At 41.6% G+C, this 26024-nt stretch overlaps 1 pseudogene; it reads left to right on the plus strand.

The window, feature by feature from the left end:
- Window positions 1-1862: 1862 nt before the first annotated feature.
- Window positions 1863-25753, plus strand: LOC137147010 (guanylate cyclase soluble subunit beta-2-like; annotated as a pseudogene).
- Window positions 25754-26024: the final 271 nt, after the last annotated feature.

Raw genomic sequence — 26024 nt, forward strand, 5'->3', positions numbered from 1 at the left:
ATAATACAATAGAGTGGCTAACCTGAATTTCACTGGAGCTTCACCAGAGCTGAATTTGACCCAGCTGGTCCAATTTAACTTCTTTGTAATTCTGACATGTTTTTGTTTGTTACATATGACACCTAAGTAGAAGTAGGACCAATGTATCATAGAAGATGAGGTTTGGAAGGGACCTCAGGCAGCCATGCAGTCCAACCCCCTGCTCAAAGCAGGACCAACCCAAACCAGACATGGCTTTTGTCAAATAGTGCCTTAAAAGCCTCTAAGGATGGAGATTCCAGCACCTCCCTAGGTAACACCAGCGCCCTGTAATGCACAGAGCCCATCTCACGTCAGCCATTGCAGGACCCTAATATTTTCATTCAAAGGGTATTAATTTCCGTTCTACAGCAATTCCATGGTGTACGGGAATTGCCAACCTTTTGTTTCAAAGCTCAGTGAAAATACAAGGGAAATGTTTAGGACAGAGATGCTATGTTTGCCTTTATAATAAGACTTGTGATGAAAAGGCTCATAAGAATAGTCGTTAGTTCTGTTGTGTCAGGATCCATGGCTCAGCGAACAATAGCTAAGGCAGCTACAGTGTGAAGTAAAGGCCTGGAAAGCGAGGCATGAAATTGACTGGAAAATTGCTTTCTGCACAAAACCCGGATCGCCTCTGCCCAGCGCTGTACCGCTCGCAGTCGAGCTCAGTTTAGATGTTCCGGCTGTTACTAACGCTGATTAATAACCTTCTATTACAGGTCGCGGCTTAAATAAATATGTGATGGTGTCCCATCATGGCTGCCCATTTATGCGTGTGCTAAACGCATGGAGCTGCGGCACTGAATCCAGTGCAGAAGCTTTAATTATCTTTCTCCTGCCTCTAAATCTGAGCCTCCTGCGAAGGAAAACACCCTGTCACTGTAATGTGTTCGCGGAAATACCTGGATTCTTAATGAGAACATTGAAGATGTGAGTCATTAAAAAAGGAGTGTAGGCCGCGGTTTTCCTGGCTGTTTCCATCAAACCACGTACGATTTAGCTCATCAGTTAGGATCCCAATTCAGGGATTTGCCAGAATTCGCGATAAAGCGTCTTGGACCAGGAAAGCAACTGGCAAAATCCCATTTTAACGGCGCCTTCATTCGCGGTTTAATGGCTTACGCGGGACTCCTGCAAAGGCTGGCGTAACTGCTGTCAACGCGCTCGGCAGGCCAGGAAACACAAAGCACTTTTTACAGAGCCAGGCGCAGGCAAGATCCCTGCAGCCGCCTCCTGCCCTGCGCGCTTCCCTCCTGGCTTTGTAAGCGGGAGCCTGGGTTTCCTGTGGGTTCCGCTTGCGCGCAGCCTGGGCACTGGAAACCAGCTCCAGAGGGCCCAGCCCACTCCGCTCGAGGGCGCCCCAGTGAAGCGAACTAGCGCGGGCCAGCGGGAGGCGGAGACGTGCCCCTGGGAGCGCCGCGGGCTCCGGGCTGGGGGATTCGGGGCTTCCCACCCCAAGCTGAGTCGGGCAGGGCAGCGCGATGGACTCTGCGCCGGCAGCCGCTCAATGAGCCGGGCTGCCGCGTTCAGCACCCTCGCCCCCTGGACAGCGACCCGCAGAGCTCCCCGGCGCCGCGCCGAGCGATCGCCAACCACCCACCCAGCCCCGGCTGCAGAGGGGCTGCAGGACCGGCGCGCCAGGGCCGGGAGGCTGCGCTTGGGCAGAGGAGGGAAAGAGGCGCCGCAGCTGCGGCCCGGCTCGCCGGCGGAACAGGGCTGCTGCGGGGTAGATGATCGCAGCCAGCGGCTCCTGAGGGCCCGGGGGGAAGAGGAGGGGGACTCCGGACCTTGGCGCCTGACTCCCCTGGACCGGATTCCTGAGGCTCGGCTGCCTGCCGATGTGCCACGGTTTAAAGCCTTGCTTTCTGCGTCCGGGAGGGGGGGATTGCGGAGGATCTCGGGGCGCCATGGAGGCAGGGCAGCCGGCTCTGTCCCGGGGAGCGAAGCAGGGGGGGATTTTGCCTCTTTAAACTAGGGACCCGGGTCTGATGAGATCAGCGGTGCGGCGGGACCCCGTCGGAGCTGAGCCTTCGCTGCCAGGATGGTGAGTGGCGTTTGGGTCCCTTTCCACCCCCCGGCTCCATGGAGCTGCCCCGCTAGCCCCGCGCCTGTCTCGCTCCTGTTTGCCTCGGGCAAGCGTAGCGGGCATTTCTGGAAGAGCAGATGGCATTTGGCCTGCCGCACCTCACCCATCCTGTTAAAAAAAGAGCCCGTGATTGAGCTGGCTGAGTGAGGGCTGTTCCCACCCTCCGTGCTGCTTAGCGGTTACATCCCATCACGGGGGAATAGCCCTGCCGGAGGACGTGGCTGAATACCTCCCTCTCCACCTACGGGCCAGATCCAAGCGAAATCAAAGGAAAAACTCTATTCACCACAACGGGTTTAGAGCGGAGCCTTAAGGGCCTGGGAGCAAGCGCATAATTCCAGGATAAACAAGCGTTCTTGAGTAAGAGCAAGACAAACCCGTCCTTGCAATATTTCCAAGAGCAGGGCTCTGATAGAGCTCTCCCATCAGTACCCTCCACTTTTGGAGGGCTGTGGGGACTGAAACTTGGTGCTCAAGATCTTGTGGGGGGCGGGGGGGGGAGAGATAAGGCTATTAAGTGTTATGAATTTGTATTAATGTCCAACGCTGTGCGGCCATCGTTCAAAAACTTGCATTTATGGTGTGATTTATCTGTTGTAGAGGGACATTTAGAACAGGTCCCTCTAAAAGTGTGACCGGCACTTTATTAATATTAGAAAGGTATTCACCAGGCAAGACACAAATGTCTGGATCGATTTAGTGGGTGCTGCATAGTAAGCACTGATATGGTACATAACTGTTAGTGTCCAGTCAGTAGAATTGCTTTTGTGGATGTACAGGTTTTCTTGTTCTGAATTTATGTGAACCTACCTCTGATATGTTTAAAGACTTTTTAAATGTATATATTTGGGTTAACCTGTGTTTCTATGGCAAGCCATATTTTGATTATTCTGGTGATTATCATGCATTTTATCAAATGCAGAAATGAGGTTTCCATTGAACTCCACAGCAGTAATGAAATACTGAATAATGAAATGTCAAGTACACAGATAGGGCCTGTATCCTGGAAGCAAGCAAAATTCCCCTTGATTTAGGTACAAATTTTGCCTGCTTCTTAATGATAATAGTGAAGAAATGCAGGGTCAGCCCCACATTGTGGAAATTTAAAAATATGGCAGAAATGCTTAATGAGGACTTTCCTTTTCTTCTCAAGAAATGCTGATATTAAAATAGTGATTTCGAATTTTATATGGTGGCAGTGGGGTTAAAGGACTGATTGGGAGCCAGGAGACTTGTGGATTCCTGTCCCCATTCTCACATCAACTCACCATGGGCCTACACCAAAACCCATGCCTCTCAGAGGTGGGCTTAACGTTGACTCTAGTGGGTGTTGGATCAGGCCCATGTGAATTTGGGTGAGTCACTTAGATCCCAATTTGGAAAAGCTGCCCCCAACTTTGGGTAATTATTGTTGTTACGCTACTATTTATCAATATAACCTACTATTTACTCACCTTTTAAAATCACTATCACCTTCATTTTACGAGTACCTAGATAAATAAATACACAATAACTGAGGTAAAGCAGAGCCAATCTTGCTTTCTCTTACACTGCACTAAATCTGCACTAACTCTATTCACTTCACGGGTGTGAATTTGGATTGACATCAGTGTATCAGGGCAGATTTTTGCCTGCTTTTACCTCTGTTTACTTATCTATAAAACAGGTCTACGAATTTTTTTTGCCCTTATAAAAATCTTTTAAAAGTACAGATAAATAATACACACCTTTGTAAAGAACTTAATATCCTTGGTTGAAAGGCACTAAGTAATACAAGTAAGTACAAGTAAGTACAAAATAATAAATAACAGTGGAATATAAAATATTATGGGCTTGCATGTTTAAGGGCATTTTTGTAAATAATTATTTTTTCTATGTTCATATACTTATTTTTGCAGTATGGATTTATAAACACATGTCTGAAGTCTTTGATGGTTGAAAAATATGGCGAAGAAACATGGGAAAAATTAAGGTAACTCATTCCTAAGGAATTTAGTACATTAAGAGAAAGTATAAAAAGGAACATAGTACAACAGAACAACAATCTCTCACTGATGAATGAATGCTGAAGTATTACTATAGGTAAGCAATTATTAAAAATAACAAAGTCACAGTCAAGGCTTTTACACCACAACATTTTATCCTAGGACATTAATCTGTCCTAAGTACTTCATTTATTATACCAAATAATGAAGGATGACATTTTGTCTGATGGATGTGGCTGTGCAATAGACACACTGGATCATTGTACCATTATTGAAAAGTAATTATGCTGACTAGAAACCACCCTTATCTTGAAGTCAAATTCATCTTGGAACCACAGGGAAAGGTAATTACATGTAAGAGAAAACATCAGTTTTGCTCTTTTTTGTTTTTTTGGTTGGTATTTTTTGTTTTGTTTTACTTGAAAAACTTTATGGAATTTTACATAATATAAAGAAACAAAAATAAAGCAAATATAGATACCAAAGGACACCGGGTCTGATCCAAACTCCATTGGAACCAACTGAAAGATACCCATTGACTTAAACAGGTTTTGGCTCAGGCCTACAGGGAACCAAGAATAGCATGTGCCACAGTGTCTCGTAAACCAATGAAACAGAAGAAAAAGCAGTATTGTCATCTGTATGGTGCCCAACACAATGAGGCTCTAATACGAGGCTGGGGTTCATAGGTGCTACCACAATAATAAATCAATCATAGGATCAGCCTTGGAGTGCATACACCCTGATTCAGCCAAGCATTTAAGCACATACTTAAGTATCACTGATTTCAATGTGACTTCTCACGTGAGCAAAGGTTGCAGGTTTAAACCCCAAGTTTAGATTTTCTCCTCAACAGATACTCATCTATCCAGTTAATATTAATTCAGGGAAGGGTTGTTGGGGGGTATCAATGGGAGAACTGTCTGACTAAGGGATACCAATTGGATCTTAAATGTGTTCTGTTTAGAATGATATTGCAACACAAATCTCATTTTTTTTACAGAATCCAGGCAGGAGTTCAGGACACATTTTTGACTTTTGAAGTTTACAAAGATGAGATCACAATGCAGCTAATTGACAAAGCCTGCAAAATGTTAGGTGTGTTTTGTATTTCATTAAAAATGGACAATATCTGTGCCACAAGCCTCTGAAGATCTTGTGCTCCCATATAAGTCAATTGGAGTTTTCCAAATGAGTTCAACAGGAGTGTAACTGGGCTTTCTATAAACCAGGGAGTAAGCTGATTTTGGGTTATACCTGCTTGTGCCAGTGCAACAAGTGGAGCAGGGTCCTTGGATTGGGAAGCCTATCCAGAAGGCAGTTGCAGCTGTACCAGCCTCATGATTAAAAGTGCCTGGAGCAGGCTGGTGTTTGGAGCTCTCAAAATGGGCAGTGTTAATCAGGACATCTATGGGACCAATTGACCAGACACACTTTACTAGTGTGGGGGTCTTACAGGACCCTGGACTCAGTTGAAGAATACCTCCCCATCTACCTCTTGGAGGGAGGGCAATGGTAAAAACACTGCCTACCCTTCTCCCAAAACAATCTCCCAGGATCACAGCAGCCCCAGGGCTCAGGGAGGAGCAGTTTTCATCTCCAGGCACCAGCAGGGGAGAATCACATCAGAGAACATTATTAAGAATTAATATTGAAAATATTAGAATTTCAGATGGCTTTTTTGTTTTTTATTTTAGACAGATAGAGAATGTACACTTTTTTCCATTTGTAACATTCATCTACTATTTTTCTTTTTTGCAATTTTTCTTTAAAAATAATATACACTAAAGATGCTTAATACATAGCCCTGGCGTTAGCTGCTCGTTGGAGATCAACACCTTTCAGAAGACTGCTCAGGTTAGAATTGTGGGTTGGGATTCTTGGGAGCAGCGTGGTTGCTTTGCACAGTGCTGCCATCAAATTCTGGCCATACAACCAACCTATTCAGCCCTGGATGGAACAGCTCCGGGAAAGGAGGATATTTTGGTGGCATAAGGGCTCCTACTCCATCCCTTACTCTGTTACATGTGGAGTCATGGCCGAGGGAAAGGGGGTAAGACAGGATGCCCCTATACTATTCTGATTCCCCCACTTATGGTTTCAGCTCCTTGGGCTAACAACTAGTATGAGCTAGAGCTGCTCTCAGGATGCTATAAGTTAGGGCTAGGAATGGGGCCTGCACACAAGACGCCAGGGTAGGGAGAGCACAAAGGAGAGCTCTGTGCCACCTTTGTACCTCCACCTCCCCTGACCTCTGCAGCCCTGGTTCTGAACACACACATTTCTTAAAATTCCCTACCTTTTTACCAAGCACTTTGTATTTATTGTTAGTCCATTTCTCAGCATTGCTAAAACTCTCACATCTCTCATGTTAATTCATGTATCTTTATTTTGCCAGATGTTCCCCCTGATACGGTTCTGAAGCAGTTTGGAGAGTATTTCTTTGAATTTTGTAAACGGTCAGGCTATGACCATATGCTGAGAACTTTGGGTGGAAATCTCTATGAGTTCATAGAGAACTTGGATGCATTACACAGCTACCTGTCTCTTTCTTATCAGGCAAGTTTAAATAAGAACTACTGAGCAGACATGGATGTGCCCTGCCAGGATTTACATACACGCACATGTCAACAAAATACTGTCTCTCTTTGTGCACTGAAATTAATTATTGTGAGGTGCTAGTGGGGAAAGAAATCGGCTATTCAAAGTTATCTTTAATATTAGATGTAAAGTTATTCAGTACTTTGAATCAAAAAAATGGTATATTTTCCTTCAAAAATAAAGATCTTTCATTTCTGATAAATCTCAAATGAAACTAGATTGACCTCATGAAGTATAACTATTCATTTTGATAAGATACAATGTGTTTTTATAGAGCTTGCTATTGCACTAGTGTTCCTTATGACAGAGGATATTTAACATTATTATTATTTTCAGAAGATGAATGCACCTTCTTTTCGGGTAGAAAAGAATGAAGATGGGTCAATGCGTTTACATTACTACTCAGATAGAAGAGGTCTGTGCCATATTGTTCCAGGTAATAATGCAGTTGAGGTAGTAACGTATTACATCTCTAGACTCATATATTTGCAGCTATTTTTTCTTTGTTTTCACAAGTTCTCTGGATAAGAATTGACAGCCTGGCAGATTTTTGATTGATTTGTAAATATTTTACTGTTATGGTTTAACTTCCAGAGATGTTGAGCATTGGCAACTTCCATCGACTTCAGTTGGTTTGTGGGTGCTCAGCAATTCTGAAAGTCAGGCTAATTAATGTCTGTCCTGTCACAGCATTTCTAAAACATACCGATTTTTATGGTGGAAGAAGTTGAAACTGCTATTGTGGATTATGGAGTCCACTGTGTGCCAGTTCTCAATATCTCATATCCCCTCTGAGGAAAGATGTTAAAAATACATCATGGAGACATCCTGCAATGAATATGCAGGCAAAACTGCCATTGGACTCAATTCAGCACTATGCCCTCCATTTGCATTTGCAGGAATCCGTATCTTCATTCAGAAATTCAACCATGTGAACATTGAGAGAAACACTATATATCACAATTATATTTGTGCTATGATCAGAGAGACTCCCACTCTTAACCTCTAGATGATTAGATGGATCCCCTTCACAGGGACATCTAATCTCAAATGGAATCAAAGCTTCTCCCTTTATGAATACCCATTGCCTTTTTATATTTCACAGTGCATAGCAATTTGAGACTTCACTGGTCTCTAGAAATGCAGAGTGATTTTTCAGATCATTGTCACTATATAATACTGTACTTAACCACCACATATTACTAAGTACAAATGAAAGCAATGATAATGCACGTTGATGCAATATCTTGTTTCAAGAGAAAAAAATTCCCTTTGACTACATAATCAAGGTCATACTGTAAAAATGTTATTCAAAAATAAAAAGAAAGAATCAGAGCAAAACTCTATAACTGTCTAAATAGACATATTATACAATAGCTGCAGTGTTTTACAAAGGAAAACATTTCATACATGAATGACAATGGGCTAGATTGAAACTAACCTGCACAACGTTAGAGGAGTAAAGCCCCAAACCACCCCACAATCCAACGATACAGGACCTGTCTGGATCTTGAATCTAAGCCTGAAGTGGAAGGGGGTGAGAGACCAGGGCCTTCTAGTCCAATACTACTATCCTGAGACCAGATGGGTGAGGATGAGGTAGGCTGATTGCGGTGAGTGCATGGGAATGATACTTCCTCTGCTCCTTCCATGGCTCAGCCAGCAGAGTGCAGTATCTGATAAATAGCCAAAGTAGCAAACAATGCAAACTACCCCACTCCCTTCTTCACTCCCCATATCAGATGGGAGCTCTGGAGGGATTCTGTCTCTGAAACACAATTCCTGCTCAGGGTAGTGCAGCTACAAACCACTGTTTACTTATGGTTCAGTTGAAAGACTCATTTCAGCCCTTAGAGAATTTTTCAGCTTATACAGATCTTCTGCACTAACATTGTTTGCTATGTTCGTAGTTAAATCTGACTCATAATATCCTAAGGTGTACGTCACAGCTGGCATAAACCGCCTTTGCTCTGTATAAAGTTTGTGGGGTAGGCTGATTTACACCAGCTGATGATTTGGCCCAACATGTACACATTAGTGTAACTAGTCTTATTGATTCACCAATATGTTATCTTACACTTCTGATTTTTTTTATATATAAATTCTCAATACTGCATAAGAGAGCTATAAATGCTTGAGCAGGTACACAGCATTGCACAAATATTTGTTACAATGGAAGGTTTTAGCTCGCTACAGAATTTTGTCTTTTCTTCTCCCTCAGGAATCATTGGTGCAGCAGCCCTGGATTTTTTCAACACTGAAATTTCAATGGAAATAGTCAATCAAACAGAAGAGGAAGAAAGAACTGGGAAAAAAGAACATACAGTTTTTCTTGTCACTCAAAAACCTGTATTTTCATACAAAAAAAGAAATAAATTCTCTTCCTCACCACAATACCTTGCTGATTCTGGAAGGCAAATTGAGAAACAACTGAATAAAGAGGTATTTTGATGTTCCTCCTTTAAATAAATGTCAGGGAAATAAATATCTTTTATTAGTAAATACCATATTTTAGATGAATCTGCTGTTACCATTTAAGGCTCCTATCCTGCAAGTTACTTCACGCAGTCAGATTCTATTGATGCCACAGAATAAGCTGCAGGATTTGGTCCTGCAGGTCCAATCTCCAATTTACTGAACATCTTCCGCTCCCATTGGATATCAAATCTTTCAATAAGAAGCTTCACGCCCTGAGCCTCTGGGAACTAACTTAGGAAGTTTGACATGATTTATTTGCAGTTATTTACTTAGTCTGAAATAAAAATATAAAAGTAGGTACGAAATTTTCAAAAGGTGCCTCTGGGCTTGCGTGACCTCAGGTGCGTACCCATATTTTGGAACATGTATTTCTGGGTTCCTAAATTTGGATTGCCCATATGGAATTTACACCTAGCTAACAGGTAAATGTCTAAATATCTGATTTGCACATTTATGTACGCAACTGTGACTAGGTGTGCAAAATCTTGTTCAGTACAGACAACTGTATGTAAACTGGGACAAACAAATTTGGTAGTTCAAAGGCTGGGATCAGGGAATTTTGAGAATTTGGTCATATTTTATATCTATATATATTTAAATATCTATAACCATATAGATATATATCTCCATCTAAAGTACATTTCTTTGGGTCAGATCCTCAGCTAGTGTAAATTGACATAGCTTCTCTGAAGTTAGTAGAGCTATATTGATTTACAGCTGATGAGGATTTGGCCCACAGAGCTAGAATTTTAAGAACTGAAAAGAGAGTTGAATGTTCAGATTGGGTTTATTCCACAGGATACTGAAAAAACCACGAAAAAGATTAGAGACAGAACAAGCCTTGTTTCTGTTTGTCCTGTCAAGAAAAATCACTGGAAAACAATCAGAGGAATCGTTACACTAGGAAGAGGTAAGAGGGAGACCATTCAAAGGGAACCTGATATCATCTATTAATATTGTCAATTTGGTATTCAATAATACCATACATAACTCACTTCCATTAACTAATCACCATTCATATTTTCCCTGTATCCTTTTGGTAGGATATTGTATTCCATTAAAAAGTTGTAGACAAAGAAGCATGCTTACTGACTATACATACTCAAGTGGAGCAGGCCATTTGTTTCTCAGGCTTTTAAGTGTCTCATCTTTAAAGTGTGGTTCTGTGCTAAAAGTGCCTCTGTAAAAAGAAGCATTGTGAAGTTTCATGTTTAATGATTCTCAGAGATTTCCAGATCAAATAGTCTCAGTTTACAAACAACAACATACAATAATAAAAAAGGTTTTCTAGCTGCCAGCCTTGCAAACACAGCCTGAGATCTGATTCAAACTGAGTTATTTCCTTTTCAATCATCATCAACTGTAATTGGTGCTGTGGGCCAAATTATACCTTCTCTTACACCTCTGCAAGTATAATGCTGTCTGATAATGACCGAGGTGACACCTGTGCATCAATAGGTATCAGTAGGTTTGCTCAAGAGTAGCTGATTGAATTCTGTTGGTGATCCACAAAGATTTAGAATCCAGTTCACTTTCCCATAGCTGTTTTGATTCGATAGGGCTAATGGGAGTGAAAACTTATTTCTGGATCTAGCATCAACAAATACACACAGTGAGCAGATCTGCGGAGTAAAAAAATGGCCTTTTATTTATGACCACTTTTTGAAGTAGAATTCCACTTTTAAAAAAATCAAAGAAATTGACTCCTTGTATTAACTTGTAACAGATCATCAATTGTTGGAATTATCAAGGGTCTCATTTTCAAAAATGCTGAGCTCCCACTAACTTCAGCTGGAGCTGCAGAAGCTCATTTTTTTTTGAAAATTAGGCCTTGAATTCTTAATCTAGCCCCCTTCTCTCCATAGTCATCTGAGAACTTTTTACTTTTGCTCCTCTGCTCCTAATGGCAGACATTTGGAAAGAGATCACTTGAAATAATCAGCAGTCTGATTGTTATGGGTTACTGGAGAACACTTAGTTATAAACCATGCAGTAATAATCATGCATTTCCCCATTCTCAGAGACCATTTATTGTTATATGGGTAAAATAGTCAAAAGTGGCTAACGGTACACCTACACTGTAATTAAATACCCGATCCTCAACATCTACACTGCAATTAGACAGTCCCTCAACCCGAGCCCCACAAGCCCGAGTCTGCTGACATAAGCCAGCCATGGGTGTTTAAACTGCAGTGTAGACATATCTTAAGTGACTTAGATGCCTAAGAGCTATGAAAAGCAGCAAGACTTGGGCACATATGTCATGTAGGCTCTTGTGACATTTTAATGTACATGCTCTCTGCTCAGCATGGAACATGAAAACATCACCTTTCTGGCTGCAAGCTGTTACCTCCCCACAGACAATTGGCTGCTTTGAGGAAAATTTCAAGGAATGGTTCACACACACGCCTTTGGATCTCCATTCCCTGGATGAGATTTCTGCACATAAGGGACAGCAAACTGTGTCCCTAAACCTTTCCACTCTGAGTTTCCATGAGCAGCTGGCAGACTATGTTGAACACCTTTTTTATATACATTTTGGTGTGAATATTGCATGGCAATTGCTATAGTTTCTGAAATGTCCACAGAGCTCTTCCTGTTGCCCAGCTATTTTCTACATAATTGCACACATATAAGGAGTCATATATGTCTGGGTTTAAAAAGCTAAACTTTTTCATCCAGCTCAAATTCAAGCTTTATATTTATCTACAGTGTACCACACCTAGAACTTGCACATATCTACATGCACACATCTATACTCACACATTAGTTATGTTGGTTTACCTTATTATTTCACATCATCCTGCTGATTATTTTTATGAGCTACAATATGATTGAAAGCTTCAGATTGATCTTACTGCAGGTAAACTTCTGAGAGGATTTGATCCTGCTTATCCTACGACCCTCTGGATAGATACAAAAACATTTTGCAATGGACTTCCTTTCCATATTGTTTTTGATGAAGAGGTAAGGCAAGAACTTGGTAAGTAAGGTTTACACACACACAGGCCATAGAGGCTCAGATCCACAAAGGGACTTAGGCGTTGTGATGCTGAGCAGTGAGAAGCGTGTGTCCCAAACTTCATCCCACTCTCAGAGATAGGTGCCTATCTCTATTTGCGATCCATGAGATAGGTGTTCCTCCATCTAACTCATGTGTGTGGCCTCATCCAGTAGATGTGTTCAGAGGCCATCTAGCTCCACACAAAATGGCCAGAGAGTTGGGTGGGAGGAGGATCTTCCTTATAACCTTTGGCCCAGTGGTTAGGGTACTTACCTGGTGCTCTAACCACTAGGCTACAGAGTGATTCTCACTCCCCCTCTGACCCACTTAATGTTTGATTATTTAACTAAAGTGGAACAACTTCAATAGGAGAGATTGAGGGGACCCCATATCAGATTATCCCATAGGTCCAAGCTCTCAGCTGAAAAGTGGCAGATCCCTGATCAAATCTTGTCTTCTCAGCAGGCGGGGGGGAATTGAACTGGAGTCTCCCACGTTGCCAGTGAGTTCACTGAGATTTCTGTATGTGAAGTGGCTGCACAAATGCTAACAAGGTGCATCATTCTTAGTCTCTCAATCATCAAACACACATTTGTTTCCTGGATTCTCCAACAAGGCTAGAACTTCCCCACCTCCTGGACCACCCAGCAAGTGACCCCTTCCCCCTCCCTGCAGTCCCATCTGGCTTCTCTTTTGCATCCACTTCCCTTCCCCCCAGCTCCTAATCCCCTACTCACCCCATGATTTCTGTGGAATCTGGAAGATTACTGAGATTATGCATGCAGCAGAGAGTTCCTCTTCTAGGAAAACCCAGACACATTGCAAGGCAACTGGCACACAACCCCACCCTCCAGAAGGAGGAACCCAGCTTCTTTTCACTCCCATTGGCAGGAATCTGAGCCATTTCTTTTTCACAAACATACTGCCACAAGGGGACAGGTATGAACAGCTTTTCCCCCCACAGTGACTGCAGCACTTATGTGCTGAGGATCTCTCCAAAATTTGTGAATTTCCCTTTTCTCAGGCCTTGGCAGGCTCATCAACTTCCTGCTCTCATTCTCTGCAGAGAATATTGGCTGAGAGAGAGAGGAACGGGGTGGGGGGGTAAGTAAAACAAATAAATTAGCCACTTGTGGAAAATGAATTCCTGCAACATGGCAAGAGGATAGATACAGAGGTTTCAAAACATTGATGTGACCACTTCATAATGTGGTAAATGGTGAATGAAAATCAGGGTTTTGAAGCCTTTCCAGGCATCTGATCGGCAGCATCTCAACCAAATTCTTTGTGCAGAATAAAGTCCTGTCCCCATCAATGGAAGCAGGATCAAGACCTCAATTAGTGTGCAATTAACATAGTCAGGGAAAGTGAATTGCTTGTTGAAGAGAAAATCTCAGGCCCTGCCAAAATTAGGATAATATATTGTCATCTTTTTTAAAGACACTCTTAAACCCTTAAAAACTGATACAAGATATAGCCTGAAGAAAGTAACCATGGGTCAGTGGTGTTCATTACCAAAGTTAGTATTTGTCGACACATTTGCCACCACAGTTATGTTCTATTCTGAGCATAGGGCAATAGTGTGATATCTCTCAGATCTGCCTTTGTGGTAGCTGCTGGCAAAGGCTGATTGGTTAATTTGTTTTTGTACTTAACTATTTAGTGGTATATATTTTTAAAAGGTTCTAAAAACACCCACCCCAAATGTTGAATGTCATTTACAAAACTTATAAACATACAAATGATTTTGAAAATCACAGAAAACAGCTTAAATCCATTGCCACTGCTGTAGCTACCACAATGTAAAATTATGGCCATATGAGGAAAGGAAAAGAGATCACAGCTTGACAGATTGTTGAAACAAACATAATATAATCCTCTTTAATTTTATAATTTTTTTTTCTCCAAAGTCACCTTGACATTGCTATATACCCTAGGGAGCAAGGAATTGTGGGGAAACAAGGAAGTTGCTTAATGAGTCTTAGAAAAAATATGATTTATAGAACATTATGTAATTGAACTGAAAATTACTCAGTACTTTATAATGACTAATCACTGATATTCTACAGTATATCTCTGATAGAAAATTGACTAGATTCTCCTCTCACTTTTTGGGATTGGTTGAGTTACACAGGACTTACACTGGTGTAAGCAAGACAAAGATTAGACCCCTTACTTGTATATATTTGATGTTTCAGTGAAGATTAAGGTTTGGAATCTTAGCAAAATATATCAAGGATACTTGTATGATTATAATGTGGTTATAAGACAGAAGCAATGCAGAGAAGTGAGCCATGTATTTCAGCAGTGAGACGGTTGAGTGTTTGGCTCTGTGTAAAGTGAAGTCCATTTACAAAAAGTGATCATGTAAATGCAAGTGGTGGTTCAGATGACTGGTAGCTGAGCCCAAGAGGACAAGAAATGTAACCTGTGGCCCATGTTGTTTTTAAGCTCAGAGTAAAGCAAGCTGGGGTGAGCATTCAAAAGATTGTCCCTGGCCTTCAGACTATGGGCATTCGCCTGGATCATTACTTCAGTATCGTGCACCCAGAAGTGACATTCACCATCTCTAGCGTTCAGAAGTTTATCAACAGTCAATTTGTTTTCCGGACTAGGAGAGAGATGATGCCAGAGTCATGGAAACAACGTCCAATGCTAGAGCTGAGAGGTACTTAATTTTTTCAATGAACATAAAAGGTTCTTACTAAATCAGGAAGAACTATAGAGTTGAATTAACTAATTCTGCCTCCCTCCCTGCATTACACAAATAAATGGTCAGCTGTTTGTATAGTATAGGGGAGATGAGTGATAATTTAATACACTTATGGACAAATTTTGCCCTCCCTCTGCAGGTATTGAGCATCCTCTGGCAGGAAAACCAATGAGATTCCATTTGTGGAAGGCCTCGGTATTGGGGGTGCACAAAAGTGCTCACCCTAAAGGCATGGAACTGACCTTTTCAGGGGCTTCCTGAGTTATTGGGGGCAAGGCCAGACAGTGAGTGGGGGAAAAACGAGACGATAGCTCCTTATGCAAACCCTCTCGTCCTTCTCCTTTGTTGTGTATGTGGTAGGAGAATACAACAGAAGCTATTTCAGCCATTAAGCTGAGGCAATCTCTTCAGAGTAGTTCCACTGCCACTCCATGGCCCCTCCCACTTGTCCCAACGGATATCTCCAGCACCCAACCAAAACCATCCACTTTATTGGCAGTTTGGGGTGTGCAAAATCAGGCTCAGAGAGCTAGATTCTGCTCTCAGCAACACAGAGTAACTGTGGAGTTATACCAGTGCCACTGAAAGCAGAATTTGACTCAGTGTGGAATAACCAGACATTTTTCATTTAAAGAAAATGGTGCGTAAACCTGACTCTTTGTCTTACCCGCCAACTCTGCCGCCACCACACACACACACCTAAAAAAGCATCCCTTACTTTGGGAAAACTTGTCTTTTATAAAGCAATAGCGACTGTTTATGTAGGGCAATGTTTTGCCAGCCAGCTAGCACAGGGAGCACTGACAGCCAGAGCTCTCACAACAGCATTCTGTTATTGTGATTCTGGTACATAAAGGAAGTAGGACATAAGGTGAGCATTTCAGCAGCATGTAACAAAAACACAACCCCTGCCAGGAAGTGTTTCCATTTCTGCCCTTATTGTTGTAGTGATTAAAAGGAAACAATGTAAAAATTCTACAATTACAGGGCTACAAATACCTTCACCTGTGCTGTCACACCTTAGATTATTGCAACAAGTACGAACTGTTAAAATCTTAATTAATTTATCGCCATTTATGTTGTTTGCTCACTGTTTGCATTTCTCCCAAGCTTGAACAATGACAAGAGACTAGTCAGTTTCTCTTTTGTTTATAGTCATTTACACGTTGAGATTCTCATTTCTACCTTTATTCCTTCCTTAAAAATATGGAATAGATTGAATTATTGTGTCAAAGCAATCACTTTACTTGACTGGTTTTCCTTCAGAGGAAATGGCATTTGGTGGGGCTCTGATTGGTCAATTTAATTGCAAGAGTGTATATTTAAAAGGAAAAAATGTGTTTGTGTCCTCATTTTGTTTCTTTAAGCTATAAAAAAAGAAGGCCTGACAACTTTTATTTGCTCATGTTTTGTCTTAGAAGTATCGTGAATGTCAAATCTGGTCTTCCCTGGCTTTTTGGAGATCTTTTAGAAGGATTCAGAAGCGTATTGGGAGTTTGGGTAAAATAGATGTTAACAACATAAGCAGTTCTAAACAGTCAGAGTAAAAATTACATCCCCTCCCAGTTATTTACATTTCATTTTCTGTGGTAATCCTATCTGTTATGTCAGAAGCCTATTAGTTTTTCAGTTGTCCATACAATTTCTCAAGAAAAACAAGATAGATAAGACCTGAATTTTTAATACAGGAAAAAAAGCAAAATATGAAAGAAAGTCTACCTATCCTTCAAGAATTCTATATATATATCATAAAGAAGAATAAAAGCACAAGCTCATTTTTTCCCCTTGCAAGTAACCCTTAAAACTCAGTGATTCTTTCCTGTGCCCACAGATGAAGAAAAACGTATAGAATATGGAACACACTGTCAAAGGGAAACAAATTCTCATAGGAAAGGTGGCCAGATGCCAATAGCCTGAGTTTCAGAAAATCTGAATGCCTGACTTTGCCATAGACTTTCTGGGTGAAATTGAGGCACCACTGAAGTCAATGGGTGTTTTGACAGGAACGTAGTAAGCAGTGACTGAAGGAGAGTGGTTTCTAGTATAGAGAAGTTAGAGTGCATCAGGATTAGGTTCCTTCCAGAGACTGCAAAAAGCCACTGCTTCCCAGAGTCCTGAGTCCTTCCTTCTTTCCCGGCACAGCACTCTTTAGTAGTCCGACTGAAACCCTAGGAAACTGAGGATATGTCTGCACTGTGGTTAGACACCTGCAGCTGGTGTGCCAGGTGTGCTTACAGGGCTCAGACTGAGGGGCTGTTTAAGTGCAGTGGAGACGTTCTGGCTCAAGCTGCAGCCAGAGCTCTAGGACCCTCCCACCTTGCAAGGTCTTAGAGCCCAGGGTTGAGCCTGAACATCTACACTGCAATTAAACAGCCTCTTAGCCTGAGGCATGAGAGCCAGAATCAGCTGGCATGGGCCAGTCATGGGTTTTTAATTGCACTGTAGACAAATCCTGACAGTCACCAAGGTGACATACACCTAAAGAGAAGTCACTGTCCTAAGGACTAAAGAATCCCATACTATTAAAACTAGGCTGTTGAAAGTCCTTACTTTCTTTTCCAATTGTTTTAAACAGGCCAGATGATCTGGATGGAGTCTCTGCAGTGCATGCTATATCTCTGCTCACCTTTACTGCGCACTTTGCATGAGTTGGAAGAGAGACAGATGCACATTGCGGATATAGCGCCTCATGATGTTACCAGGGATTTGATTCTTCTCAACCAGCAAAGGCTGGCTGAGATGGAGCTCTCCAACCAGCTGGAAAGGAAGAAAGAAGAACTGCAGATACTCTCAAAACACCTGGAGGAAGAGAAGAAAAAGACAGAAGTGCTGCTCTATGCCATGCTTCCAAAGCATGTGGCCAACCAGCTAAAAGAGGGGAAACGAGTTGAGGCAGGTGAATGAATATGATACATGTAATTGATATTAGATTTGAGAGCTGTACTGTTATCCAAAGCTGGCTACAGGGATGTGCAAACTAGGTAGCCTAAATGATACCTTCTTTCTGGTGGCTGCTTATTCAGTGAGCAAAGTGCTGGTGCTTTGAGTTGTGCCAATAAAATGGGCTTTGTTTTGGGCCTACGTAGAAGATGGGATATGTGAGTGTGGCTGTAAAAATATAGGTAAAAGATGGAGTAGAAAGGAGGGGATAGAATTGTATAGGTACGGCCAATTTGTTCAGTCATTCCTCTAAAAATGTATAAGCCAGCATTTGCCATGATTTAGGAAAGCATTTTAATTCTTATTCGGGACACCACTTAAGTACATGCTTAAATTCCACTGAAGTAACTGGGCCTTAAGCACAAGCTTAAAGTTAAGCATGTGCTCAAATGCTGCCCTGTGTAGAGCTGGATGTGCTGAATCAGGCCCATGTGTTTAAGTATCTGTCGACAGCTTCCTGCATTGTCTAAGACATGCTGCAGTTCTTACATTTGGTACATTATTAAATCAAATCCTCCCTTACAAATGTGGATCTTAAATGAATAGTCTTATTTTCTAAAAATTTGGTGAGAAAAGCAATTTCAGCCAACAAGTCTCTTGTGTGCATAGCCGACATAGCTACTGATTGGTCTAGCACATGAGAATTATTTATAAATGGAAGAAGTACTAACACTGGCCTTTGTGTTCATAGGAGAGTTTAAAGAATGCACCATATTGTTCAGCGATGTTGTGACCTTTACCAACATTTGTGCCCAGTGTGAGCCTATTCAGATAGTCCTCATGTTAAATTCAATGTATCTACAATTTGACAGACTAACAACAGTGCACGATGTCTACAAGGTATTTATTTTTTGATAAAGGCTGCAGCTATTTTCCTTAAACTGATTTTTGTGCATTGCAAAAGATTTCAATAAAGCATGTAATATTGGATTTTATGGTGGCCTTGAAGGAGGTCAGGAAACTAAAGGAATTTAAGTTTACGTGGTTAATACCTGTTGCTGCTATTTCAATTTGCTATATTTAATTAAAACAAGTGTATGTGATTTCTTCATAGTTTTGTAATGAAAACAAGCCTACATGCAGAAACTGTAATTACAAATGCTAAAAAGATTCAAACATGAGTGTCACTAGGCCAGCCTAGCTTCCTTGACATCATTTGGCTCACTCAGAATCTAGCACTCCCCTTACAGAGCTGTTTAGAGTGGCAGATTTTAATCTCTCTTGTCCTTGCCCTGATACTCCAGTAGTTACTCACTCCTTATTTTGCCATCACTGGGGTCAGGAAAGTTGATCTCTTTTTCCCCCCAAAAGGTCTACCTATAAACCCAAGGTTACAGGACATCTGTTATGTTAGCTTCTGGTACCAGTCCAAAGTGGTAAATCTAGTTGGATTGCCCGTTTTGGATAGCTCGGATAGTTCACCTTATGTCCAACCTGGCTTAGATCATTGTCCTGGGTATGCAAAAAGAAAGACAAAATGCAAGGGCGGTGGCTTAATTAGGCTACAAGTTTATTCTTAACTCATCTGGGAACTATCTGGCAGTAACTCATACACTGCAGGTCATGATGCCTTCCTTAATTGGTTCCACCTGATGGAGGGCTGCCATCAAGTCCCCCTCTCCAGCCAGGCCTAACCTGTTGCTGGGACTTCACTGCACTCCCCTCTTCTGAGGGTAAAGGGGCTGGGAAAAAGGGGTATCTGTTGCTGTATCAGACATTAGGAGCCTCAGCGCTGTTCCCTAGCTTCTTTAGGGGATGCCTTCCCTTAAGTCTACTTCCAACTCTGCTTTCTCAGGCCCAAATGGAATGAGTACCTGCACTGGCTACCTGCCACCTGTTGAGTTGTGACAGCTTGAACCTTACCACCTGACCTACCCACTGGGCCCCGGAGCTGCTGTGGGGAAGGCACAAAATCCCACCCTACCCAAGCCAGCTTCGTGGTGACAGAAGAATTCCTGCCCAGCCCCCAAAAGGCAACTGGTGTAATGTCCACAATAGACCAAAGAATTCAGTTGTACACTAATCCTAGTGGGGGCTGCTGATCAGGCTCAGGCTGGAGGGGCAAGGTTTATATACCCTCCCCCAGGTTCCCAGGGGCCACCCACTTAGCTGAGCTCCACTGGCCTGCCCACCAACTCGGGTGATGCCCTCCTTCCCAACTCTCGAAGGAGGGGAGGTCCCTGTGGCTGTGGGGGGGCTGTAGTGTCTTTTTAAGTATACTCTTTCTCTGGCAGTAATATAATCAGCAATACCCAATTAATATCTTGTTGATGAAACTTTCATCAGAATGGACCATGATGTTTTCTCCCTAGTCTGCTTTAAAAGCCAGATCTTGGATGGCATAATCGGCATAGCTCCATAGACTTCTGAAGTCTCAACATCTGGCCTGAAATTTATAACCCTCCCCCTTCGACTGCAAATATTTATGCAAGTAGAGCCAAATCTTGAAGTCCTTACTCATTCCTTATTCAGGCAAAACTCCCTCTTAAACCCATGGGAGCAGGAGGGAAGAGTAGGTTACAGTTTCAAGGTTCCCAGGAGCTAAATGAAATATTGAAACTGATAAAAGGCACCTGCCTAGTCCCAGCTAATAAATGTCTGAAGTTATGAATAAATACAATTAAAGCAAAATCTCTTGGCTCAGCAAAAATATAATTTGAATATCTATTTGCATTAATGACTTATGCTGTCATTAAAAAAAAATTTGCTATAGACAATAATAACTGGCATTATCATTAAGTGGACTAGCTTGATGGGAGCTATCTATAGCTACATAGTTTTCACGCCTAGCACACTATATTGTTGTAAGTTGTTATGTTAATGGGCAGCTCATTAGGAATTTGGTGCTTGCTCTATTACTGGTGCTCAGGGAAAAAACCTACCAGTAAATCCAATTTAAGCTAATCACTCATGTAATAACAATGAATGAAACAGTGAAGCCTCTTAATGGTTGTTTAGAGAATTTCACAGCATAATGGCTTCATACAATGAATTTAATACCTTTGGATTTCTATGGTTCAAACAACCCTCCTCTATTCCTGGCATGGGCTCTGCATGATCTGTTTATAGGGCCAAATCCCCAAATGCTTTCTTAGGCACAACTGCCACTCTCTACAATGAGATCTATGCCTGAGTAAGGACTACCTACTTTGCCCATAACAGAGACTATGGAGAAATCCACTGTCTGTCTTTTACAGGTTGCAGGAAGACAACCGGGTCCTTTTGTAAAGAAGGTTCTGACAGACCACCACTACACAGCATGCGTCACACTATAATTTAATATACTCCTAACGTTTGGATAGTTTTTCTAAACTATCATTTGAATAGTTTAATAGAAATTATCATTGAAGAACAGTCCTTCGTTTACATTTTTCTCTAGGAAATATCCTTTTTAAACCCAATCTGTGACTCAGCCAGCCATCTGTTAATAGCATTTTGTAAATCTATCAGACTAGCTGCTGCTCCCGTGATCCATGGGTGGGGGGTGTGCATGGGGGTTCCCTGCCCTGAGTGAGAGGGTGAGATGAGACGCCTTCACAGCACCATTTCCCCACTTCCTCAGGCCTTGAAGAGAGCCCTCCATAGAACCAGGATCAAGGTGGGTGGATGGGACAGAGCTGGGGCAAGAATTTTCTCACTGCAGAGGCAAGGGACACATCATGCCCAACATCAGCCTCATGGAAATCAGGGAATCTGGGGTTTCCCTCCACTGGGCTCTCTCAGTGATGAAGAGCACCCTTTGAGAGGGAAAATGGGGCAGCTGCAGGCAAGGAGAGTCCCCAACTCTGAAAAAAAAACAAACTTCAGAACTAGATGTATTTTGAATACTCATCTGTGTTTCCCTAAATATTAAAGGTGGAGACAATAGGAGATGCCTACATGGTGGTAGGAGGTGTCCGCGTGCCTGTATCTACTCATGCTGAGCGAGTTGCCAACTTTGCCCTGGGAATAATTATAGCAGCCAAAGAAGTGAAGAATCCAGTTTCTGGAAATCCTATCCAAGTGAGTCAGTAGTTCAGAGATATACATATTTCCACGTGCTGTTCGAGTGAAAGAGTTGTTGTGTGGTATAAACATTGGGCTGGGACTCAAGAGAGCTGTGCCTTTGTGACTTTGCGCGAGTCCCAGACAGCCACATTTTGATAAGTAGCCTGATTTAACATTAACATTAACATTAATAGATAGATGACTGGTTAACATTTTAAATGTACATTAAATAGGTGATATTCTGGGTTTCTTTATGTCTTTTAAAGATTAGAGTTGGGATCCACACAGGTCCTGTCCTGGCTGGAGTAGTTGGAGAAAAGATGCCTCGTTATTGCTTGTTCGGAGACACAGTGAATATAGCTTCTCGGATGGAGAGTCATGGGGTTCCAAGTAAAGTTCACCTTAGCCCCACTGCCTATCAGTGAGTAGCTACAGTAATGCTCCTTCTTCTTTATAGTTTTGCTGGAAAATTTTGAATTAGATGTATGTAGTTTTTACGTGTAGATATCACTATCTTCCATAACTTACTCAGTTTTAACAAATTTGTCATTACAATAAGCAGTTCTTGTAAATAGTTTTATTTGCCCAAATTATTTTGAGGCAATTAGGTTTGGGTGAAATTTACTGTCCCTGCACAAAGAAAGATTACTCCGACTCTAAATTTTAGAGTAAAATATTTCAAACATATTTTTCTATATCTTATGTAAATACATAATACATAATGGTGTGATTTAAAGACTACAAATAATCATTAGATCATCTAGTCTGACCTTCTGTGTAAAATAAACCATAGAATTTCATTCATTTACCCCTATATTGAGCCTGATAACTTGTGGCATAAAGGTTTTATTGGGATTTATTTAGCATGAGCTGCATAAACCACTGTGGTTTTTCCACCCATGAGGGATATGGCCTTCCCAATGCTAATAAAACCTTTACATTGCACCTCCATATTATCTATATAAATCAGAGCTTTTGTTTTCCGAAGAATCACTTAATTGACCCCTTTTCCCCAGTCTTTACTCTCTATTTTTAAAAAATAAAGGACTCAACTATGTTTATCCAAGTTTGAGGCATAATGATAATTTCTCATATGTAATAAGTGAAGTTTGCCATCAGAAATACTCAGGTAAAGTACATGAGTGCAGAAGAATTAGTCCAACTCTTGGTATGGACAATTTCATATCACCCTATACCTGTTTCCTTATCATATATAGCTCTGATTAGCTGGTGAATCCCACCTTAATCAATGTATATTTTACCATGGCATCATGGACAGTAAGAACCCACATATAAAGGGAGAATTTGATCTTAAGTCAAGTCTCATTAGAGTCTGAGACAAAGTTGATTAAACTCAATGGAAAGACTCTCATTGACTTCAGTGGGCTCAGGATCAGGCACTTCATGTCTTCGTGTATAAATACATAACCAAACCAAGCCTTGCTCTGACTACAAAACCAGCTTTTGAGCAACATCCTCCCCTCAGTTCTTTGTAATGAATCTCCCTGGTCTCCCCTCCTGTTTTAATTTCCCATTGCTGAGATACAACGTGCTATTCTGAGAGAAGGTTCTGAATCCAATAGTTTTTGCTCTGTTAAAACCCCTTTTAATGTAATTGTTGTTGTTGTTCTAGCTGCCTAAAGGACAAAAGTTTTGAGATGACTGAAAGAGGAGAGATTGAAGTGAAGGGCAAAGGGAAAATGCATACATATTTCTTGATTAAAAACAGGACTGTGACTGAAAATGAGATAATGGGAAACCCAATAAAGGAATCAGATTCTGGCCATGAATCTATTCAGTCCTTTCATGAATCCAGGATCAAAATGATACAAAGTTCATGTCAGCAAGGTAGAGTTTGCACAACAGAAAACCAATTCTTCTCACAGTCTTAATTCTAATTCAATTAAATATCCTTTCCCATCTTCCCTCAGCTATGCAGCCCTATTCAGACATGGATCAGCCTCCAACTATAGCAATGAATTATGTTGATGGTCCCACAGAAACACAAAGCAGTTACAGAGGAAGAAATCAAGAAAGAATTATGGACTTGACAGGTACTTTCTGTGTTACTGAACATTACTAGATAGTGGAGTTAGAAAGCATTTGAGACTTGATCCTGCAAACTGATCACATTACTCATGTGAATAGTCATTGCTTGCATGCAGATTATACAGATACATTATAGCAATGGGATTCACATCAGTGGCTGCTTAAGCTAACCATCCTGCACATTGTTTGGGGCTGAGCACATCCACCTTCACAGTCATCCCAGGCTTTAGGGATGGGCTAGGGAGAAAGAAGCTAAGAATAGTTATTAAACCAAGGTCCTTCTGGTCAGTGCAGGCCCTGCTGCTGTTCTGTTAGACCCATAGACAATGCTCCCATCTGATTGTTCTCTAAGAGGGGTGCCTTTTCTACTGTTTCTATGAGGCCCACTCATGGTTCAGGACCCCACTGCACTAGGCACATGTACTAACACAAAACAAAACAAAAAAGCTCTGCCCCTAAGGAGTCGTGTGTCCCAAGTATAAGACACAGAGAACAGGTGGAAGCAACAAATGGATAGGGGAGCACAAGGTCAAAATGAGACTCTTATGACTACAATTATCTTTAAGATTTTGAAGACCCCAATGAAGTTGTTTGCCCCAATGCAAGTGAAGCGGGAAAGGACGTTCTCACCGCACCAGACAAGGAGGAGGGAGAGTGGCTAGCCCAAGCCAGAGAGAGGAGGGGAAGCTCTGAGTCCCACTCCAATTCCCCCCTACCCTCCTCCTGTAACTTTATCCATTGGTCCCATCTCCTCAGTCTCTGCTAACCCAATGTACGTTCAGGATTCATTTAGCAAACATGGAAGTCATCTGCAAATCAGGTGCCTCCATCAATTCTGCATTGCCTAGGCCCTGAAAATTGGCTTATTTCTGTTTTCTTGGTTATGAGTGGTAAGAATAATCAAATCTTATGCCTTAAGGCACAAGCCAATCACCTGTGGTTAGGAAGGGTTTATTCCCTCACATACAGCATTACACAGTTTATCAGGTGCCTTATGGGGCAGTTCATATTCCTGTGAAGTTGCAGGTATTGGCCAATACTGGAAGCAGAATATCAGATTTGATGAATCCTACAATCCTACATTCAGAGCAAAAATATATCGCTCTTAAACTGTCTAAAAATATATAATCTCCCTTTACCTCTACCCATGTGTAACCAGTAATATAACATCCATGTTACTGCCATACTAATCCATCTATGGTTATTAAGAACTCACACAGAAGAAACATTTCTTTACAGGCAAAACACATGACTTTGAAAGTGATGGACATCTCCATGGTGGCCAGCAGCCAGGCAGTGATCCTTCTCTGCGCAACCAGGAAAGAATTAAACCAGCACCTGAAGAGCCACAGATCAGAAATGCCAGATCCAATTTTTGCATTTTACTTTAAGCTGCTGACTTTTAAAGTTAAACAGGGCAAGTACATTACAATCTACTGCATTTTGCAATCGGGGTACTGATTTTGTACAGAAAGTAGTACAGAGGTTTTGTAAAAATGACATTTCTTCAGCGCGTGCAACAAATACAAAACTATGGAGAATCACACAGGTTTTTTGATCATGGTATTTACATAATTTAATTCTAATATATAAGCATGCAGAGACACAAGATGCTTTGGACAGGTGGTATTCCTCAGCCGGTGCCATATTTCTCCTACTCTCCTTCCCTTGTACCAAATTGTGTTCACATGCTTGGGTTGCCATCCAGTGGTCAAGGTACACTGAGGCAGTAAAGGATGGACACCATGTAACTAGTGGCATCCCTGCTCTAATGTGCATTGATAATAAAAGAAAAATGCCCTGAAGTGACAACTGCCTTAATTCTAACAGAACTGACTATTTGCCTGAGCAAAGTGAGCAAAATTTGGCCCACATCCTACCTTTGATACCAGTTTAATAACTGACATATCCTCTGCAGGGGAATATATCATGTCCTGGGAACAGGGATGGACTCAGATCTAATAAAGTCAGTATTTCTATTTCAAAATAAAGATGTTTTTTGCTTTGTAGTAGTTCTGGGACACGCATCAGTTTACAGATTTTATACCTGCATGTGTGCACTGCACTTAAAAGGAAACACATACTGCTGAATATAGAAACATTTTGAGCCCAGTTCACCCCTATGCAGAGGGTCAGTACATGGTCTATGCACCACTT

The sequence above is a fragment of the Emydura macquarii genome, unplaced genomic scaffold (assembly GCF_026122565.2).
Source record: "Emydura macquarii macquarii isolate MOO-44397 ecotype Brisbane River unplaced genomic scaffold, CSIRO-AGI_Emac_v2 contig_499, whole genome shotgun sequence".
NCBI classification, from domain to species: Eukaryota; Metazoa; Chordata; order Testudines; family Chelidae; genus Emydura; species Emydura macquarii.